The following is a 23698-nucleotide window of genomic DNA, read 5'->3' on the forward strand; positions in this document are numbered from 1 at the left end:
GAAACTAAATAATTTGCATATGCTGAAGCTAATGCTATCTGAGCGTACCAAAATTCCCCATAATGAATTTTAATAATTAAAACATGCCTTTTCTCTTTTACTATGTCCAGTGACGATAAGACATGCACATAGAAGAGAACGGACTGAGTTAAAGTTAGGGTAGAAAATGCCAGCTGAAGCCTACAGTTGCGTTTTACTGAGAGAAGGGTGTGGGATAATGCTTTTGTCTACCTGACTCGCTCTCACAGTATTTATGTTGAGTCCCAGGAGAGTGGAGTAAACAGTACTTGAATTATAATTACACATTTCATTCCAATTTCATGCTTTGAGGATTTCTTCTCATTAGAACAGTGAGTTGTCAATCTGATGCATTTCACATATGCGTTTTTTTTAAATCATCCTTAAAGTCTCTAATGTACTTATAACCGGAGCAAGTCCAAAAAAATTGAACTCCACAATTCCCTGCAATGGCCTTTCACACTTCAGAAACATTCTGCCTTTTCCTTTTAATGTTGACCTGTAATTGTGCACTTTTAATGCTTTTTCAGTCTTCATTGTATTGAACGGTGTAGCATCACCAAATGCATTCCACAGCCCCCACCCTCCTATGCTGAATGTTGCTTGCACCTCCCCTTTAAATGTTAACATAAAGTAAACATTTACGAAAGATTAAATGCAAAAAAAAAATCAGAGGTGGAACCATTCGTGAATAAGTGTGGGTGAAACTCTAAATTTTGAGTCTTAAAATGCACCATCATCAAGAAGAGTGAGGTCCCAAAGCCAAACAACACAATACGTGTGAATAATATAAAGACTATACCTTGGCTGCACATAGATCTATTGAATGCTAAAGATTTAGGTGCACCTAAGACAGTACACTGCCAACAAAACAACGAAAAAGCCAACATAGCCCACGGGAGGACATTTGCCACATGACATGCTTGTTTGTGAAAAAGCTTGAATAATTTCAACCTAATTAACCTGAGTTTCTATAGTTTTGAAGCACATTGGCTTCATGGCGCTCTACTCCAATTTCCGGATTGCTGATTTCTGATGGTCTAATTCAGGCATTCAACAGGAAATAGTCAATTTTCTTTTCCCAAAAATTATTCCATCTTCACCCCTCCAAGCACCCCCACCCCCCACTTCAGCATAACAGCAAGGCCCGTTATACTTAGGAGCCTGCAACAAAATGAAGATTGCAGGGCAAGTACTTCTCTAATAATTGCCTTCACTCTCCATACCTTTGTTATTTTGTGGTATTGGCACTTCCAAAAACAAGAAAGGTCAAAGTTCAAAGTTACAATATACTACCTGGAGACTCATTTTCTTGCAGGCATTTGGAGGAAAATAAAGAAATACAATTTATGAAAAGTTATACATTAGCAAAGATGAGCAAGTGACCAATGTGCAAAAGAAGACAAGTTGTGCAAATAAAATAATAATATAAATAAATAATAATGACAATATTAGTTATACAGTTCTTGAAAGAGAGTCTGCAGGTTGTGGAACAGTTCAGAGTGGTGGTGAGTGGAAGCTGGCACCAGAATGTATGGCATTACTTGCAGGCTGCCCCAAGCACACCTTTAGTTGTGTTGGTTGTTAAATCAAATGATACATTTCACTGTATCTTTCAATGTGTAAGTGATGAATAATTGAAACTGAATTAGAAGTTATCCATGCCAATTCAGGAGCCTGATGGATGCTGGGCAAACCTGAGGTTTCAGCAGTTTTTAATACAATCTTATTCTAAAGGCACACATTTTATTTTGGGCCACCGTTTTCCCCTCCCACAGTACATTTAAAAGCTCCAGTTCTGGTGTAAGAGGCATTAGCAGGCTATTTTGCTGTGAGATCATTGCTGATTATCCCACCCCCCATCTGAGGTCCACACATGGATACTGTTCTGTCAGAGACTCGAGCCTACCTAATTCCATCCTTTCTTAGACTGAGATACAAAATGCTCCCAGTGGAGCTAATGCCCCACAGAGTTAGAAGCAATGGCAGTGAACCAAATTAGATTGATTATCTTGATCCTTTATCTACCTATCTTAATTAGAAAGGACATCAAAAGGTTACAGGGAAGAAAACAGGAGAATGGGGTTGTGAGGGATAAAAAAAATCAGCCATGATGGGATGGGATAGCACAGCAGACCTGATGGACCAAATGGTCTAATTCTGTTCCTTTGTCTTATGGTGTTACAGCGTTTTTATTGAAAAAATTATTCCATGTGCACACATTGTTGTCACTGAGCAAAAAACTGCACAGCATAAGATTTTTGCACACATTGATCATTACAAATTATGAGGGAACATTGGCCATAGTGTCACATCCACGAGTTTACCTACCAAAGGTGGACAGAGTGGAGAAAGGACATCTAGCTCACTGATTCTCTCCTTACCCATTAAATACAGCAAAACCCATAGACCATAAGACATAGAAGCAGAATTAAGCCATTCGGCAATTAAAGGGCCTTTACTAATCAAGAACCTATCAACATCCACTTTAAATATACCCAGTAACTTGTCTTCACAGTTGCCTGTGGCAATGAATTCAATAGATTCATTGCCCTCTGGCTAAAGAAATTCCTCCTACTCTCTGCTCCAAGGGGACATTGTTGTATTTGGAGGCTGTGCCCTCCGGTCCTAGACTCTCCAACTGTAGGAAGCATCCCTTCCACATCATCTTTATTTAGTCTTTCAATTTTCTATAGGTTTCAATGAGCTCCGCCCCTCATTCTTCTAAACTGTAGTGAGAACAAACGCTACTCATACATTAATCCTTTCATTCCGGGGTTCATTCGTGTGAACCTGCTCTGGACCTTCTCCAATGTCAGTACATAACTTCTTAAGTAAGGGGCCCAAAACAGCTCAACATATTCCAAGTGTGGTTTGACCTGTGCCCTAAAAAAGCCTCAGCAAATTCATATCGAAGTCCACATTGGGAACCAATCCATTTCAATTCGACTGAACCTTCTGAAATTCAACTCCATGTTTCTAATGAAAGCTGTCTAACATAAACATGTGGAAACTATGTAGGAGATCTTTCACGTCAAGGAAAAGCATGGGTTTATGTTCCCAAATTACAGACATTTTATCTGATTTAAAAAAGGGCACAACTTGAAATTTTAAAATCTAAAGGTGTCTAGAGCGTTCACAATTAATTTGAATTCCTATATTCACTTTATCTTGAAAAGAAATTCTCTTAATAGAAAAGTTCCTCAGTGAGGGCATTGATGACATCAGTTCAAACTTTTTTTTGTTCCAAGTTGGCAGCTGATTGAACTAAATTTTTCATTATCCCCCTTCCATCTTCAATTCCCCACTCTGACCCCTCTCTTACCTCTTCTCTTCTCCTCAGCTGCCTATCACCGCTCCTGGTGCCCCTGCTCCTTCCCCTTCTCCCATGGTCCACTCTCCTCTCACATCAGATTCCTTCTTCTCCAGCCCTTTACTTTTTCCACCTATCACTTCCCAGTTTCTCAATTCATCCCCCCTGGCTTCACCACCTCCTGCCCACCCCCACCTTCTTATTCTGGCTTCATCCCCTTCCTTTCCAGTCCTGAAGAAGTCTCTTGGCCCAAAACATTGATTACTTTTTCATTACCTTAGATGCTGCCTGACCTGTTGAGTTCCTCTAGTATTTTATCTGTGTTTCTCTGGATTTCCCACACCTGCAGAATCCCTAGAATTTATGATTGAATAAACTAATTGGCTGGCATTTGTTGACTTTGGGCTGTCAAATCTGACCCATGAAATTACTTAAATTTGATGATGAAGAATTCACACTTGCAATGAAGACTGCTCTTCACCCACAGCTGTTGAGCTGGCAAAAGGTTTCAATTTCTGACTAGTTACAGGTGCATGTCAAAGTAACACAATCAACTCCACCAACCTTCCCTTGTGGTGATCAAGTGTCACCTACAACACTGGATTAATATTACAACTAGAAAATTAATAGCATAAATATAACTGAAAGGGAGAATGAAACCGGTATTTAAGAATCAGACAGGTTAAAACATTTAGAGCAACACACACAAAATGCTGGAGGAACTCAGCAGGTCAGGCAGCATCTACGGAGGGGGAATAAACATTTGATGTTTCAGACTGACACCCTTCAAAGTGCAAAGTTTAAAGTAAAATTTTATCAACGTGCATATATGTCACCATATACAACTTGTGTGCATGTTGTTGAGATACATTTTTTTTTACAGGCGTACTTAATAGATCTATAGAATAATAGCCAATCAAGGACTGGTTGCCCAACTTGGACATTCAACCAGAGTGCAGAAGACAACAAATTGTGCAAAAAATAAAAATAAATAAATAATAATAAATAAATAAATAAACAATAAATATTGAGAATATGAGATGAAGAATTGCTGAAATTGAGTCTATTGGTTATGGGAAGATCAGGACTGGAAAGGAAGGGAGAATAAACTAGAATAAGGGGAGGAGGAGGGGGATGTCAAAACATTAATGATTTCAACAACATAAAATAAAAAAACAACTAAGAACGGCAGGGACTGTAATTTGTAGAGGAACACTTCTGATAAATCAAATATTATTTGGTGAAATTATAAAGTGAAAAGGAAATGATTATCTCATTGGAAGTTAAAGAGCAAGAAATCATAAACACAAGTGATTTGGCAGATGCTGGAAATCTGGAGTAACAAACACAAAACGCTGGAGGAGTTCAGCAGGCCAGGCAGCATCTTGTCTAGCGTCATGTTATGGACATACAACCTGTCTATGTATATAAGCTATCTTATGTCTGTATATTTTTTGTGCTGCATTGGATCCAGATCACAATTATTCTGTTCTCCATTACACTTGAATCTATGGAGAGCATTCCCAGTCACCAGATCTTGGCCAGAAAGGTCAACTGTCTATTCGTCTTCATAGATGCCACCTGACCTGCTGAGTTCTCCAGCACTTTGTGTGTGTTAGTAAAGTGCAAGAGGCCACAATCAAAGAATAATGAACTTCACCAACCTCCCTGGTAATAATGACGTGCCACCACCAAAACTGGATTAATATGACAACCAGAAAATTGTTGTACATTTGACTTTCTTGCTAATGTTCGGATAATTTTGTACAGTACACAGAATCTTGTCATCGCAAGTGCCATAATCCCCTAAAACCCCCTCCCACAGTGGTGAAGCATCTTCCCAGGCAGTGGAGTGCATACTTGGCATCTGGAACAATGGTCAGAGCTGGCACTCAACTGATCTAAAATGGAGATAACTTCACTCTTTTTCAATGAAATCAGTGCCAAAGGCTGTGCACAGAAGCACGATTTACTGATCCATACAAAATGTAGAAGCTTTGGGATCATGGATTAGCTAACTGGATTTCACTTGCTCCACTTATGGTTTGCTCATTATTAGATAGACAATATACATCTTCTCTTGCTCAGTTTCCAAAGATGCTCAGAAGGTTTCGGTGCATTTAGTAAGTTGAATTTTGTTCCTTATAGATGCAAATCAAAGGACATTGACACAGAATCAGATTTACTATCAATGACATGTCATGACATTTTTTTTGGTAAATATTTTAAAAATATATTTACACATTAATATGTAAATAGGTAGCACAAAAAGAGAGCAAAAATAGTGAGGGAGTGTTCATCATCTTCCCCTCCATCACAGGTAAAGCCCTCCCATCACTGAGCACATCTACTTGGAGTGCTGTTGCAGGAAAGCAGCATCCATCATCAAGGACCCCCACCATCCAGGCCATGCTCTCCTTTCGCTGCTGCCATTGGGAAGGAGGTACAGGAGCCTCAGGTCCCTCACCACCACATTCAGGAACATTTATTACTCCTCACCCATTAAGTTCCTGATCCAGAATGGATAACTTCACTCACCACAACTCTGAACTGATTCTACAACCTATATGGACCCACTTTCACAATCTACAAATCATGTTCACAGTATTTATTTATTATTATTATTATTTTGTTGTTTCCTTTTTGTATTTGCATAATTTGTCTTTTGCACATCGGTTGTTTGTCTGCCTTTCCAATTTTTCAGTGATTCTATTGCGCTTCTTTGTATTTACTGCGAATGCCTGCAAGTAAATAAACCTCAGGGTGGTATCTGGTGACAGATACGTACTTTGATAATAAAATTTACTTCGAAATTAAAATATTCAAAAGGCAGTCTGTGTTTAAAGAGTTAACAGTGATATGCTATGCAATTAAGGAGGTGTTTAACATGATTATGAACAGGAAATTGATGCACCAAAAATTAAGCTCAGAAGGGACATCCAGGTATAAATTGTCATTTTTGCAAGACTAATCAAAATCTAAAAAGATCTCTGAATGATACTTTGTCTGTATAAAAATATATTTTTAAAAAAGCAGTGAATAATCTTTTACGCAGCAGTCATCAGCTTCAGACTTGAGGCTTTTGACAAACACTGAACACAGTAAGGAAGCTCTTATGTATGCATGATTTAATCTGCAACTAATTAATATGCAAATGTATTCATATGTTAGTTACTAAATTAAAAATGCGATGCAGACCTTATGGTGATTCTTTAGCTGAAATCCACTCCCCCCCTCCAAAAATAAAGGTAGTTAAAATGTTCAAGTAAGTTACTCATACCTTCAGCGTACTTTTCAGAACTGCGTAACTTGTTGCATTAAAAGACATCAATGGATATTTTAGCAATAAAGGAAATTAGAGCTCAAAATAATGGGATAAAATGCTTTGGACCACACGGCGATGTAAAAATCCTTGAGATGCTGTGCCAATTAACAACCTGGAACACACCAGCATTCTGTTAACGAAGCAAAATAATTCCCTCTCCCTCTCCCATAAAGCCATTTATTTGTCACAACACGAATGTAAGAGTGCAGAAGCATAGTAACGCGATGAGCAATGTCCCCCCCCATACATATATACATACACACACACACACACACACACTCTCTCTCTCTCTCTCTCTCTCTCACTCACTCACACTCGGATACAGAATACTGCCAGAATTGCAAACAGTTTACACTTCAGTTGCACATACTGGAAAATTATCACCCTGCCTAAAGAATCTAGAATATTCTTTCAAGTAATCATAAAAGAAAATTGCACATTGTAAATCTCCCCAAACTTCTGATCTAAACAACTTATATTCATCAAGGTACTTTAGAGTTGTTGAAATCAAAAACATAATTATACTAATAAGAAACAATGTGCATGTGAAGGAAAATTGAAAAGATTGTGTGCCAGAGCTTCAAAGGTTTTCTCCACGTTAAATGTTACCATAAATAGTTTTCCTTGCCACTAATTAATCTTGAAGATATCAAATACTTCTTCCTCTGATCCCCCCTCCCGAGTAGCAGATGCAAATGTGAATCAATACATCTTTCTAAGCTTGAGAAGCAAGGTACAAAATTAAAATATCAGATTTAGCCACAATATGTTAATAGTTACTTAATTCAATGTAAAGTTTCAAAAATTTTCACAGCTTAAATATAGACTAACAGACAGACACTTAGGAGCATGTGACCAGGGTATAAATTGATCAAGGGACTTAGATATTGTCACAAATTTGACAGCAAATACTAAAAGAACTTTGAAACTGCAATATTGGCTTGAAATAAAATGTCTACTAACTTCATATTCAAAAAGAATTTGACTCATTAATATTATAGAGGCATAACATATTTTAATATACATTATATGTAGTACATATTTTAATGAGTGTAAATATTCAAACTACTTTGAAATTACTTTTCTGTTGCAGTCTTCAGTTTGAAGCACATCAGGTTTTGGGAAGGGTGTTTTAAAATATCTGGCATGCATATTGTGTTTAACTAAATTTAATTTAAAAAATGAATGTGGCTGTTGTAATTAAAAGCAGCCAATTTATGAAAACGATAGCTATGCTCAGAATACATTTTCAAAACCTATCTTTTGTTCTGAACTTCCTCTATTAAGCCACTGGCAGATTTCTCAATAAAATTTCAGTTCACTAATTCAGTTTAAAAAAAGTTCAAAGAAAAAAATGGTTGATCATAATGAGAAAACAATAATAAATAAAATTAAAATAGTTGGTTGGGAAAGAAAAATAACCTGTTTCCAGTTAACAGTGCAAACTTATATTTTTATGTTTGTTTCCAGGTATTAGTAATTCAGTATTTATAATTAATAGTGATGAAAATTTTATCTCCATTGTACTTAATTTAGCCAACCTGTCAGGTGGCGTGTTCTCACATACAGAGTGACGTGAAATACTGAAATTCCTGATAATTCAAACTGATTCACTAGTTAGCCATCCAAATATTGCTGCATCGCTATCTTGTTAAATGCTTTTCAAATAACATTATCCTCAGAATAGTGATGGGCAGTACCGTTGATGATATTACCACCTTTAAAATGTTTCCTCAAGTAAACAAAGCCAGAAGTATCACTAATCATTCACCTACTGAGCTTCTAAAATCTTCTTGGCTCTATTTTTTTCATTGGGAAAAACAGGGCCACTGCGTGGTACCACCAGATTGAGGAGGAAATGTGTCGTTTATCTTTGACGACCTTTCCAGGGAACTGAATCCACTACATTTCTAAGTAGACCCTTTGGCATTGCTAGAAGCCCACTCGCACACAATGAACGATGGCAGGCTCATAACTGCACATGCATGCACACACACAGCAACGTATTGCCAAAGCCGAATGGGCTTTTAAAGTGAATTTTACTGTGCATTTTGGTAGAAATTAGCCCATCAAGCTTAAAAATTAAATCAACATACCATTAAAAAGAGCAATTTGATGGCTTCAATTCATATTTCAAGGCTGAACACTCTCAGACATAACAGAGAGAAAAAAAGTATATAAACCCAACCATCTGAGTTAACAGGGGAAACTAAAACCAGACCTAAACTACACAAAACTCTTGCTGTTTTCAGAAATAAATATACTCTTTTTCCTTCACCATTACGCTAAAAACTTCCAGAAAATGACCCTCAATTTGAAAGCATTAGAAAGAACAGCTGTCAGTCTTCAAATTCCATCAATATTTTTTCAGCCAGATCTCTGCACTTTGGGGATAAGGAGCCTCATAGTAGGGTGGGGAATGACTGCCGCTCTACTTGCCCACTGAATTTCTCCTTTTGTTTCAACTTTATTTTAAATTTGCATGCTGATGAATTCAAGATTTCAGGATCTAACTCGCAGGCAAAATATTCATTCTATAATCCCAACCATCCTTTCTTTAAAAAAAAATTTTGTTGTGACAGATGGAAAGGGGATGTCTTAAGAATATGATTAAAGTATCAAGACAAACTTAGAGAACTATTCTGATATAAATTTAAGAACTATTATATGGTTACAACAGTGTAAGGTAACAGTAGAATTTGAGGTTCACTGAGAAAGCTCGAAGTGTAAGTAAATATAAAAACCTCACAAGTTCCACATTTGGAGTCAATGTGCCTGTTTCAAGATGACGCTGTTTGAACATTGAATGAAAGAAACACCATTAAATGCCTCAATTCAGATGATCTGTGGTATTATCGCAAATGGATTTTGTCTCTAATAACTTCAGATGAATTTGGCATTTATTTGCTATTTTCCTACAAGAATGAACTTTAAGTTATCAAATGGGACTTCAAACGAAGACCTATTAAAAAGAGGCAAATGAATTCACTATTTCCAGAAAATAAGTCATATCTTGTTCTGGTAACATTTTATGATTGATTTGAAATTATATACAGAAATGGGCAAAAGGATTATAAAACAATTATTATCTGGTCACTAAATGCTGTGTAAGCAATAAAATAATAAAATCTGAGCAAGTTAACAAAATCTTTACTACCTCCGATTTCGCAAACAACAAAAGCAAAAGTGAATGGATAACTGTATAAACACAAGAGTTTCTGCAGATGCTGGAAATCCCAGAGCAACATGCACAAAATGCCGGAGGAACTCAGCAGATCAGGCAGCATCCACGGACAGGAATAAGGAATCAATGTTTCTGGTAAGAAGGTAACTTGGAGAGCAAGTGAAAAGTAAATGCAGAATGTTTTGGGAAATACTGAAAAGTTAACATTAAACAGTATCAACTCTACTACGTATGTATTTATGAGTATGTGTTTATGGTGAGAGGGCATAATTTCAAAGGAGATGTGAGGGGCAGGTTCTTTACACAGAGAGTGGTGGATGTTTGAAATGTGCTGAATGAGGTGGCGGTAGAGGCACATACATGAGGGACTTTAAAGATAGGCACATGAATGTGAGGAAAATGGAGGGATATGGACATTGTGTCAGCAGAAGAGATTAGTTGACCACTTGGTCACTAATTTAATTGGTTTGGCACTGCACTGTGGGCTGAAGAGCCTGTTCCTGAGCTGTATTGCTTTATGTTCTAATTTACATCACCAACTGTACCACAAAGATGCAAGTGTTGCAATAAAAAAATGAAAGACTATGCAGTACATTTATCGGAAACCAAAACCTTAACTCAGATCTTCCCTTCAGTTGCTGACTGATTTGCTGAACATTTCCAGTGTTTCGCGTGGCCGTACCACATTTCCCGTTTTTACTGGTTTGTATATTTATTTACTATACTTAGAGAGGCAGTGCAGGAGGGGCTCCTCCGGGCCTTCGAGCTGTTTCCCAATTTAACCCTAGCCTAATCAAAGGTCAATTAAACCTACTAATTCCGGATTGAAAGGCCAGTCATATGAAGAGCGTTTGATGGCTCTGGGCCTCTACTCACTGGAAATTCAGAAGAATGAAGAGTGACCTTATTGAGACCTATTGAATGTTAAAAGGCCTAGATTGAGTGGATGTGGAGTGGATGTTTCCTATGGTGGGTGAATCTAAGACCAGAGGTCACAACTTGAGAATAGAGGGGTGTCCTTTCAGAATGGAGTTGAAGAGAGTTTTCTTTAGCCAGAAGATCGTAAATCTATGGAATTCATTGCCACAGATGGCTGTGGAGGTCAAGTCATTGGATATATTTAAGGTAGAGGTTGATAGATTCTTGATTAGATAGGACGTGAAGGGATATGGGGAGAAGGCAGGAGAATGGGCAGAAAGGGAAAATAGATCTGAAATGATAAAATGGCAGAGCAGACTTGATGGGCCAAATGCCCTAATTCTGCTCCTATATCTTATGGTTTTATGGTCTAATCCGTATGACTTTGGAATGTAGGTGGAAACTAGAGCTCTTGGAGAAAACACTTGTCACGGAGAGAACATAAAAACCTCTTACAGATGACAATGGAATTGAACTCCATGCTGTAATACTGTCACGTTTTCTGCTAAGCTATCCTGTCACCTAAAGATTGGATTTACTGTAAGCTGCAAAACCAGTACACATTCACAACACATACATGACATTCTGAACAGAAAAGCTGAAAGCCTAAATGATAACATCTCTGCAAAAGAAATCTTTGGAGTGGATTACCAGACTTGTTCTACTAACACAAAAGCACGTAGCATTAAATAACAAATCAAAGCCACCAGAGTTACAATTTGCAAATTATTTTAATCATCACAGAGATCCGGAATAATATAATTAAATCACCAAAAATTAAACTTGCATCACAGACCTACAGGACACAATTAATCATTCAGAATAAACTTCCTCACTGATGAACAAAATGTTAATATTTTGTAACCTGTTGTGGATATGCCAAAATATATGATTCATGATCAGCTCAAACAGGAATGGTTAGAGGGTGTGGCACTTCAAAGAATAAACTCCAAAAGTTTAATTCTAAAAAAATCTCAGCAGACTCCCAATCAATTTCCACAATTGTTCCGCTCAGTGAAAGCATTATTGAGAGGAATGATCGAAAAGTGGAAATTGCGCAGAAAGAACATTCTTTATATTTTTCTTGTCTTCTACAGTTATTCTCTCCTGCTCTGAGATAGAGCAACAGAAGATTCAGTATGTCTCCACAGGCACTGGCAGGCCTCCAGTGTTCCATCTTAGCCAAGAGAGAGTTTGTCACCAGGCTATTGAAGTGTGGGGCATCTTCACCCAACTGTCACACTACATACATTTTCAGCAGGGATGGGAAGACTTTCCTCAGCCTGCCTTGGAAATTTGACATGCATCCATCATCATACCAGTGCATAACAAATAATCCTGCAGATTTGCATCGCCTGGGCAGATCAGCATTTCATTCTGCAACGCGTTATGGGCTAAATCACCAGATAGTTAAGAATCTGCACGAAAATATTAGGTTTTTTATAACATATTAAATAACGTAACTACCAGGTTGTGATTTTTGTGGATTTGGAGGGAAAAAAAGAAGAAATTTTTTAAAACATTTAGAAGAATGAGGTGGATCTCCTTGAAATTATCGAATATTGAAAGGCCAAGATAGAGAGTGTGGGGAGAGGATGTTTCCTGTAATGGGGGAGTCTAGGACCAGAGGGCACAGCCTCAGAGTCAACGGATGTCCCTTCAGAACAGAAATGAAAAGGAATTTGGTTAGCCAGAAAGTGGAGAATCTGTGGAATTCATTGCTACAGATGGCTGTGGATGCCAAGTCATTGGATGTATATCGTTGTATATATTTTTTTTGTGTGACTGTATGTTTACTGCTATCTGAAATGTGCTATATGTGCCTTGTGTGACCATTGATACTGTAATTTGCACCTTGGCACTGGAGGAATAATAGTGGCTGTCATTTGGCTGTCTTCATGTATAGTTGTACAATAACTAAACTTGAACTATATTTAAAACAGTGGTTAGTAGTTTAAAGCAGTGGTTAGTAGGTTCTTGTTTAGTAAGGATGTCAAAAGTCACCCGAAGATTGATGTTGAGAGGGATAATCAGTCATCAGAGTCAATGGGCCAAATGACCTATTTCTGCTCCTATGTCTTATGATCTTATGGTTTTGATAATAAAAATACTAACTTTTTATTTATTCATGAGATGTTACAAACTCTTGCAAAAGCCAATGAATTACTCATTCTCAGATTATAGAAAGAAGTAAAAAATTCTCAGGTGTTCCGGATGGAAGTCACAGTATTTATTATGAAGGAATGACCACAAGTCCTAGAGGATAGGACTCGACATGTTACTGGTTAGCACAAACTAGATGCGCTGAAGGCCTGTTTCTGTGCTGTAGTGTCCAATATCTCTAGGGAACAGCGTTGGCTGCACTTGGATTGTTGGTCCAAACAGATCAGTGATTTGGGCGGTGCATTCCAACAGAACTTCGCAAGATGCCACACACTGCTAGCTCGCTGTATGTACGAGCTACAGCTTTTCCCTTCAGAGCCAAGGAGGATGAGAGGTGACTCGACAGAGGTGTACAAGATAAGAGGACAGATCAAGTGAATAGCCAGAGACTTTCTCCCAGGACGGAAAGGACTAATATGATGGGGCATAAAGTTAAAAGACAGAACATTTCAGGTGGTGGTTTGATAACTGATCCAACTGGCTGCTTTGTCCTGGATGAAGTCTACATTGTTGAGTGGTGCTGGGAGCTGCACTCGCAGTGGAGAGTGTACTGTCGTACCTTTCACATCACTCATTGCTTGTTTGTCTGTCATATTGGATATGCTCTTTCACTGATCCCATTATGACTTTGGACATACTGGGTATGCCCACAAGAAAATGAATCTTAGGGTTGTATAAGGTGCTCTACGTGTACTTTGATAATAAATTTACTTTGAACTTTCAGATGGTGGGAAGCCTTTGGGGAATCAAGTGATAAAACAATCACTGCAGAACCTATAGAGGGGGTGCAGAGGAGATCTACCAGGATGCTGATTGGACATAAGATATACTCTCCTATGCAAGCAGAGTCTTGGTAAATCTCCTCTGCACCCTCTCCATAAGGTGGAATAAAATCAATTTTGCATTCAAAACATCACTGATCTTCACTTTACATTTAAAATAGTAAAGTATATATTTTGAAATCATTTTGACCTTCTTCAAATTACTATTGTAACAATTAACATAAGGAAAATTAGTTAATCAAATAGATCAAAGTAAAACTATTCCAGTGGATTTTTACATTAGTAACATGCCATCATCTAGCAGTTGTACTAAGATTCAGTCCCAAATATGGAAAGGATCAATGTTATTCACCATATACATTTCCATGTGTTAGGAATTTGCTGTGGTGTGTTGGCGTGACATGCAGCAAAAAACAACAACATTCCACAGAATAAAGAATTATATAAAAATAAACTTAGAGGTTAAAGTCCAAACACAGTCAAACTCAAACCAATGTACATGTGAAATTAAATGGAGTGTGTGTGTGTGTGTGTGTGTGTGTGTGTGTGTGTGTGTGTGTGTGTGTTCATTTTATATTGAGTGATACCGTAATAAAAATAAAATAAACTTGAATTTAACTAGTCCCTTATCATGCTCACATACACTTAATAGCACAACACTTCTCAAAAACACTGCAAGACAGCTGAAATTCGAGTGACGCTAAACGTGATCTGTACTTAGAAGTTAATCTATTTTTGCACTTGATTTCAGTTGAATGAAGCTGTTGAAACCAGTGCCACCAAAAATGAAACTCAGGGCAGAGTTTTTCGATGTAATTGCATGACAAACAGCCACCTCCCTTTTGGAAAAAGAAACACAAAAAAACCTCAAGAATGTGTAAAATTGGGAAAACAACTGTTAAGAGACCCTTGTAAATTAATCCGAGCATCTAGACATCTTTCAGTCCTTTCTCTTCCAACAACATCTGGCGTCCTGGTAGCTCAACAACATCTGGTGTCCTGGTAACTCAATCCACACGTCTAACTTTTAATGTAGAAAAGTTATGCACGGCTTTACTCTTTGCTCTTAATTTCCTACTTTTTGAACTTATTCCCTCTGGTATTCAAACCCTTGATGAAACTGAACAAGTTGCCTAATTAACCTTGCTAATCTCTTTCATAATCTTGAAAATTTTTAATTAGGTCCCTCCAAATCTCTTCACTGATTTGACATGTGTTTTCTGTGGAACACTGAACAGAACCAAAATTCAGAAACAAACTCAGTGTTCTACCAAGTAGCTTTCACCAAAACATGAGATGTAAAAAGATTAAAATATTCAATTAGATTCATAAACATCTTATTTAATATTTTAATCCTTACTTGGATAAGAAGATGAATATGCCTGAGATTTAAAAGTAATCCTTGCAATGCCAAAAGTCTAATAAATGTATAGTTAATAAATACTAAGTTTTTCAAATGATAACTTGTTGAATTGACCTGCATCAAACATTTTTTCCTTTCCACCTCAGCTGCTTCTATGGTATTTCAGGGATAAAATTATTATTTACCATTTCATCAAATAAATCAATTACTTTCTATTTAAAGAGACAAAAACATGCCAAACGTACAACAAAATACATCAGCTAACCTGAAATTTTTAGGCTTTCAGTTAATCACTGTAAACAGGGAGATTAGAGACATTATGTATTATACCTGACACACGTATATCAAAACTTACAGTGAACCATGCCATTTATGTCAACAATCAATACACTCCAAGGATGTGCTGGGTGCAGTCCGCTAAGTGTCATCATGTTAACCACGTTATTAAATATATGTATTACTTCCTATTTACAGATAAACATAGATGTACCAAATTTACAATGGAATACATCAGCTAATCAGACTTTCTGGGTTGTCAGTTAATTGCTGTTAACAGGGCTGCATGTTAGCATCATGGTCACTGTCACGCTATTACAAAGGCAGCTATCACTGATCAAGGTTTGGTTCCTTTCTCTGCCTGGAAGGAGCTTATACACTCTTCTGTGACCGTGTGGGTTTCCTCCAAGTGCTACGCTCTCACCGCACATTCCAAAGACGTATGGGTCAGTGAGTTGTGGGAATACTACGTCGGCACTGGAAGAATGGCACATCCTCGATGATTTGATGCAAACAATGCCACTCATTGTATGTTTCAATACATGTGACAAATAAAGCTGATCTTTATCTTTAACCTGAGTTGTTATCCTAACAGCAAATTGATGGGTTAATTATTTAAAATGCGTTAGTTGGTTGCTAATGAGGAAAATGCAACTTAATTTTTACAGAAGTCAGCAACATAAAACAAAAGGCAAATATCCAGTATCCAGGGTCAAGCTCAAAAGTAGTGAACACTACCAGGAGCCTGTCCTGGTCCAACCACGCAGACGCCATGGCTTAGAAAGCTCACCGATATCTCAATCACCTCAGGAAACTAAAGAGACATGGCACATCCCCTCTGACATTCAACATTTTTTATAGATGCACTGGGTAGATCACCGCTTGGTATGGCAACTGTTCTGTCCGTGACTACAAGAAATTGCAGAGTGTTGTGGACACAGCTCGGCTCATCACAGAGACCAGCCTCTCCCCCCACCCCCCATGGGCTGTGTCCAAACTTCTCGCTGCCTCAGTGAAGCCCCCAGCATAATCAAAGACCTGACCCACACAGGGCATTATCTCATCTTCCCTCTCCCATCGGGCAGAAGATACAAAGGCGTGAAAGATTGTATCACCAGAAGAGCTTCTGTAATAAGACTACTGGATGCTACCACAAGTACAATAAGATGGATTCTTAACTTCTCAATCTATCTCAATATGGTCTTGCACATGCATCTTACTGTCTACTGGTACTAAACTTTCCTTGTAGTTGTAACATTCTGCATTCTGTTATTCTTTTGCCCTCAGTACACTGATATGGTGAAATGATCTGTATGGATAACATGTATGTATAAGATTTTCGCTGCAATATGGTATATGTGACATTAAAGGCATCCGTTAGTCTTGCGAGACCATGGATCTTCACTCTCCAGGGCGTAGGCCTGGGCAAGGTTGTATGGAAGACCAGCAGTTGCCCATGCTGCAAGTCTCCCCTCTCCACGACACCAATGTTGTCCAAGGGAAGGGCATAAGGACCCATACAGCTTGGCGCCAGTGTCGTCGCAGAGCGATGTGTGATTAAGTGCCTTCCTCAAGGACACAACACGTTCCCTCGGCTGGGGCTCGAACTCACGACCTTCAGGTAGCTAGTCCAATGCCTTAACCACTTGGCCACGTGCCCACACATGTGACAATAATAAACCTATTTACCAAATTAATCTCACATTGTTTTGGTACATCATTATCAAAACAAAGTTTGAGGTGGTAGAACAAAGAGTTGATGAAATATTATAGTTATTATTATTAATTATTAAATATTATTTTCCAATGAGGTTGGGTGAGACTATAACTAGAGGTCATGGGTTAAAGGTGAAAGTTGAAGTCTCTAAGGGGAACAAGAAGGGAATAGGTTAAGACTTTATTCCTTGGAATGCAGAAGGTTGAGGGAAGATTTCATAGAGGTATACAAAACTATGAAGGGTATATATAGGGTAAATGCAGGCAGGCTTTTTCCACTGAGGATGGGTGGGTCTACAGAGGTCAAGGGTTAAAGGTGAAAGGTGAAATGTTTAACAGGAACATGAGGGGAAGCCTCTTCACTTAGAGGATGGTGAGAGTGTGGAATAAGCTGTCAACACAAGTTGTGCAAGCAACTTTGATTTCAACATTTAAGAAGTTTGGATACAGTACCTATAAAAAATATTCAGCCCCTTTGGAAGTTTTCCAATTTTATTGTTTTACAACATTGAATCACAGTGGATTTAATTTGGCTTTTTTTGATATCAATCAATAGAAAAAGACTCTTTTTTGTCAAATTGAAAACAGATCTCTACAAAGTGATCTAAATTACAAGTATAAAACTCAAATTATTTGATTGTACCCCCAAGTCAGTATTTAGTAGATGCACCTTTGGCAGCAATTAGAGCCTTGGTCTGTGGTTAGGTCTCTATCAGCTTTGTGCATCTGGGCACTGCAATTTTTCCTAATTGCGCTTTATAAAACTGCTCAAGGTCTGTCAGATTGCATGAGGATCGTGATGAACAGTCACAATTTCTCAACTGGATTGAGGTCTGGACTCCAACTTGGCCACTCCAGGATATTAACTTTGTTGTTCTTAAGTCATTCCTGCATAGCTTTGGGTTTACGCTTGAGGTCATTGTCTTGCTGGAAAACAAATCTCCCAAGTCACAGTTCTCTTGCAGACTGCATCAGGTTTTCCTCCAGGATTTCCCTGCATTTTGCGATTCATTTTACCCAATACCTTCACAAGTGTTCCAGGGCCTGCAACGGTGAAGCATCCCCACAGCATGATGCAGCCACTACCATCTTCTCACGGTAGGGATGGTGTGTTTTTGATGTTGTGCAGTGTTTGGCTTACACCAAACATAGCGTCTAGTCTGATGGCCAAAAAGCTCAATTTTCTTCAACCAGCTGGCTTCAGAGTCTCCACATGCCTTCTGGCAAACTCTAACTGAGGTTTCATGTGAGTTATTTTTCAACAGTGGCTACCTCTTTGCCACACTCCCATAAAGCTGCGACTGGTGAAGCACCGGGACAACAGTTGCTGTACGCGCAGTCTCTCCCGTCTCAGCCACTGGAGCTTGTAACCCCTCCAGAGTTGTCATAGGTCTCTTGGTGGCCTCCCTCACTCATCCCCATCTTGCACCATCACTCAGTTTTTGAGAAGGACCTGCTCTAGGTAGATTTACAGCAGTGCCATTTTCTTTCCATTTCTTAATGACCCACTTATCTGTACTCCAAGGGTTATTCAGTGACTTAGAAATTTTCTTGTATCCATCTCCTGACTTGTGCTTTTCAATAACCTTCTTGTGGAGTTGCTTGGAGTGTTCTTTTGTCTTCATGGCGTAGACTCACCGGCAGTTGGACCTTCCAGATACAGGTGTATTGTTACTGCAATCAATTGAAACACCTTGAATATGGATGGTGATCTTCATTTAACTAATCATGTGACGTCTAAAACTAATTGGCTGCACCAGTGATGATTTGGTGTGCCGTATTAAAGGGTGTGATGGTGGGGGGTGAATACTCATGCAATCAATTAGTTTGTGTTTTATATTTAGATCACTTTGTAGAGACCAGTTTTTAATTTAACATGAAAGAGTCATTTTCTATTGATTAGTGTCAAAAAAGCCAAATTAAATCCACTGATTCAATGTTGTAAAACAATAAAATGTGAAAACTTCCAAGAGGGCTGAATAATTTCTTGAGGCACTGTAGCACATGGATGGGAGGGGTACAGAGGGCGATGGTCCAAGCACAGGTCAATGGAACTGGGCAGATGAAATGGTTCAGCATAGAATAGATGGGCTGAGGGGCCTGTTTTCATGCTGTAGTTTTCTATGACTCTAATTGACACGGTTTGCCATGGGTGAATTAATTTAAAAATAAATAGACAGCGAACTTTGCCTACACCACCAACATCAGTGAGTTGGTCATTTTCGCTACACACACAAAATGCTGGAGGAACTCAGCAGGCCAGACAGCATCTATGGAAAAGAGTAAACTGGATGTTTCAGGCTGATGAAGGATCTTACTTTGCCTGGCCTGTTGAGTTCCTCCAGCATTTTGTGTGTGTTGCTTTGGATTTCCAGCCTCTGCAGGTTTCCTCACGTTGGTCATTAACACTACTCAGTTAATACCAGGTTGCTCTGTGGGCATTGAAGGGTGACGGGTGCAGATTTCCAAGGTCTCAAATCTTGTGGGAAGAAAAGCCTTCAGATGGCAGAATGTGTATGCAGACAAACTTTAATGTACAGGGAGTATCTAATAAAGTGGCTACTGAATATATGTTCGTTGCCTTTTGCTGCTGAAGTCCATCCAATTCAAGTTTCATTGTGTTGTGTTTCAAGATGTCCTTCTGTGTTCCACTGTTGTAATATGTGGTTATTTGAGTTCCTGTTGCTTTCCTGTCTGTTGAACAAGCCTGGACATTCTCCTCATTCACAAGACAATTTCACCCACAGAACCGCCACTCACTGGATTTTTTTTTGTTTTTCACACCATTCTCTGTAAGCTCTAGAGATCACTGTGCACGAAAATCCCAGGAGAACAGCAGTTTCTGCTACTCAAAACACCCCATCTGGCACCAATATTCATTCCATGGTCAAAGCCACATTTCTTCCCCATTTTGATGTTTGATCTGAAAAACACCTGTACCTCGTGACCATGCCTGCATGCTTTTATGCACAGAGCTGCTGTCACATGATGGGCTGATTAGATATTTGCATTAATAAGCAGGTGCACCTGATAATGTGACCATTCATAAATTCAATCCACAATGTTCCTCATCAATGTTTTAGCATGTTTCCTATAGTGAAGGGGTCTATGAGCGGAGGATATAGCTTAGAATAGAAGGAAGTCCGTTTATAACAGAGATGAGAAGGAATTTCTTTAGCTAGAGCTTGGTGAATCTGTGGACTGATTTAAAGTGGAGATTGATAGGTTTTTGACTAGCAAGAGGATCAATGGCTTTGGGAAGAAGAAGGGAGAATGGGGTTGAGAGGGGTAATAAATCAGCTGTGATGAAGTGGCAGAGAAGACTTGATAGGCCAGATGGTCTAATTCTGCTTCTGTGTCTTGGGGTCTTAGTATTTTGAAATATGGTAAAGTGCTAAATTCCAGGAAGCTTAATTGGAAATCTTTTGTCCATGACGGGCAAAGTGCTTTGATAGGTTCTTGATTAGTCAGGGTATTAAAGGTTACGTGGGAGGATGCAAGAGAATGTGTTTGGGAAGGGTAATATCATTTATCATTGAGTTCTGAAGCAGGCTCGATGGACTGAATGGCCAAATTATGCTCCTATGTCTTATGAATTTTATAATCATTAATTAGGCAATGTGAAGTACTGGGGATGATGGAATAATGAACAAATTGAGGAAAGAAATCAAACCCTGAGCACATCAGGAAAATTTTGCACTGGGGAACAGGGGTGGAATTAAATGAGATCTTAAGAAACTGCTCTAATCATATATAATTTCTCCATAGGCCTCGTCTTACAAATGTTTTTTCCCATTTAATTGTCTCAACAGCACATCAAGCAGAATAAACTGGGTAAGATGAAAGATCTTTATTCATTTATACAGTACTGTGCAAAAGTCTTAAGGATATATATATACACACACAAAAAAAACAAAGGTGCCCAAGACTTTTGCATAGTACTGTAGTCATTTTATAATGCACTGTACTGCTGCCACACAAAAAAAAAACAAATTTCATGACATCTGTGAGTGATGATAAACCTGATTCTGATATGGGTCTCTATTGTGGACTGGGAGTGGGAAGAGGGGAATCATGGTTGGGAAAAGGGGAAGAGAAAGAGGAAGAGAGAGGGGAAGGAGTGGAAAGCACCAGAGAGACAATCTGTAATGATCAATAAACCAATTGTTTGTAATCAAATGACCTTGCCTGGTGTTTCAGGGCTGGAGGTGTCTGGTCCTCACCATTTGCGCCCCTGGCACTCCTTCTCTACCACCTGTCCCACACCCCACTTGCAGCACTCCAGCCTCAACCATTCCTGACATCCTTTGCTCCCGCCAGATATACAAACTCTCCCTTTGCTCCACGTTGACAAATACAGTACTGTGAAAAGTCTTAACTATATGTATGCGCGAGGACTTTTGCACGGTACAGTACATTCCTAAACTTTGATGTAATCGCCACATGAAAGAAATGTTAAATAACTATCTACCAGCTTCATCGAAGCAATCTTCATGATCTGTTTTTTCTCTCAGACACAGTGCCATCTGTAAGATGGCCTTTGAGGTTTAAAAAAATCCTGTCAACATTGTACCGGCATTTAGAATCGAATCAAACAAGCAAATGATTATTTTTTTCCTCTTACCATTGTATGAGATTATTCTCTCTTCTCATTGCTGCCATCAGGAAGGAGCTGCACGAGTCTGAGGACTAACACCCACAACACGCTGGAGGAACTCAGCAGGTCGGGCAGCATCCGTGGAAAAGATGGGTCGACGTTTCAGGCCGGAACCCTTCGTCAGGACTAGTCAGGACTAGCGTGTTGTGGGTGTTGCTTTGATCCCAGCATCTGCAGATTATTTTGTGTTCAGGACTAACACTGCCAGGTTTAGGAACAGTTACTAAAACTCAACTATCAAGCTCTTAAACTCAACCTGTCACTGAAATGCTCTCACAGCCAAAGGATTCACTTTCAAGAACTCTTCTTTTCATGTTCTTGATATTCATTGTTTATTTATTTATTATTTTTTTTCCTTTTCGTTTTTGCACGCTGGTTGATTGTCCAGTTTGTGTGTGTTTTTTCATTGATTTTACGGTGTTTCTTGTATTTACTGCAAATGCCCACAAGAAAAAGAATCTCAGGGTTGTATATGGTGACATGTATGAACTTTGATAATAAGTTTACTTGGAACTTTGATCTTTGAACCTTTATAACTGCCCTGAAGATGTCAATAAATTTGATCACCAATAAACTCAAACTTCTGAAAACTACTTTAAATAAGGGGAACGTCGACTCAGACCATGAAGTCTAAAATTAAGTTCATATTCAACTTTACTGACCTTCAACCATACATATGTATACAGCTAAACAAAACATTGTTCCTCTGGGGCCAAGGTGCAAAACACAGTAGATATAGACACACAGAGCACATACAATTATGATTTAGCACACACAATCACAAAATAATACCAGCACACATCCCTGAGTGACAGGGCCTGAAGTTGACGGGCTGACATCAAGTTCGAGGTGCATGTTTATGTAAGACGGTAACACGAGGAATTCTGCAGATGCTGGAAATTCAAGCAACACACATCAAAGTTGCTGGTGAACGCAGCAGGCCAGGCAGCATCTCTAGGAAGAGGTACAGTCGACGTTTCAGGCCGAGACCCTTCGTCAGGACCGTCAAACATCGACTGTACCTCTTCCCAGGGATGCTGCCTGGCCTGCTGCGTTCACCAGTAACCTTGATGTGTGTTGTATGTAAGACAGTGCAATGTTTCTGGCACTATTATAATGAAACAAGCAGTCGTATAAAATGTGAAACAGTAGCAATAAAAGGTGAAATGTGACCAGTGCAGGTTGAGAGTGTATCTGTGAGTTGGGGAGTGGGGGGGGGGGGATTGGCAGGGCATTCAGATAGGGTGTATGTGTGTACTGAATGGCAGCAGGGTGTTAAGAAATTAGTGTCGTTTATGCAGCCTATTTGTATAAAGTAGTGAGGTCACTTAAAATATTAAATCCTTAAATGTTCTGTCATTCTTCTTTATTTAATTATTTAGTGATACAGTGCAAAATAGGCCTTTCCGGCCTTTCGGGCGTTGCCACCCTAGCAATCTCCGACAAACCCAATTAACCCCAACCTAATCACGGGACAATTTACAGTGACCAATACCTACAATGTGCTACAGGTAGGCAGCACCTATGGATAGGAATAAACAGTTGATGTTTCAGGCCTAGACCCTTCATCAGGAAGGGTAATCATCAGGTGACCTGATGGAGGATCTCAGCCCGTAAAATTAACCATTTATTCCCATCCATAGATGCTGCCTGACCTGCTGAACTCCTCCAGCACATTATGCATATTATCCTGGATTTCCAGCATTGGCAGTACCTCTTGTGTTTACAATAAACGATGAAACTACCCGGTAGGTCTGTGGGCTGGGGGGGGAAACCAGAGCACCCAGAGATATTCCACACATTCCATAGGTAAGACATACAGAGGACACAGTGTCGTGCAAACTGGAACACAATAAAAATGATAGTGGAACATGGGAACTAAAACTAAAAGTTACTCAAGTAATAGAGTGCTTTTCAATGAAGAGCATCCAGAAGAGGTTTAATCCAAATTTGAAAGGCAGAGAAACAAACAGACTACTTAAT

At 38.9% G+C, this 23698-nt stretch overlaps 1 protein-coding gene across 13 annotated transcripts in view; it reads right to left on the minus strand.

Moving 5' to 3' along the window:
* The window catches only part of LOC140194896 (transcription factor 4-like), a 681375-nt gene that overhangs the window by 189418 nt on the left and 468259 nt on the right, over positions 1-23698 (minus strand). The window lies entirely within an intron of this gene.

The sequence above is a fragment of the Mobula birostris genome, chromosome 3 (genome assembly GCF_030028105.1).
Source record: "Mobula birostris isolate sMobBir1 chromosome 3, sMobBir1.hap1, whole genome shotgun sequence".
Classification (NCBI taxonomy): domain Eukaryota; kingdom Metazoa; phylum Chordata; class Chondrichthyes; order Myliobatiformes; family Myliobatidae; genus Mobula; species Mobula birostris.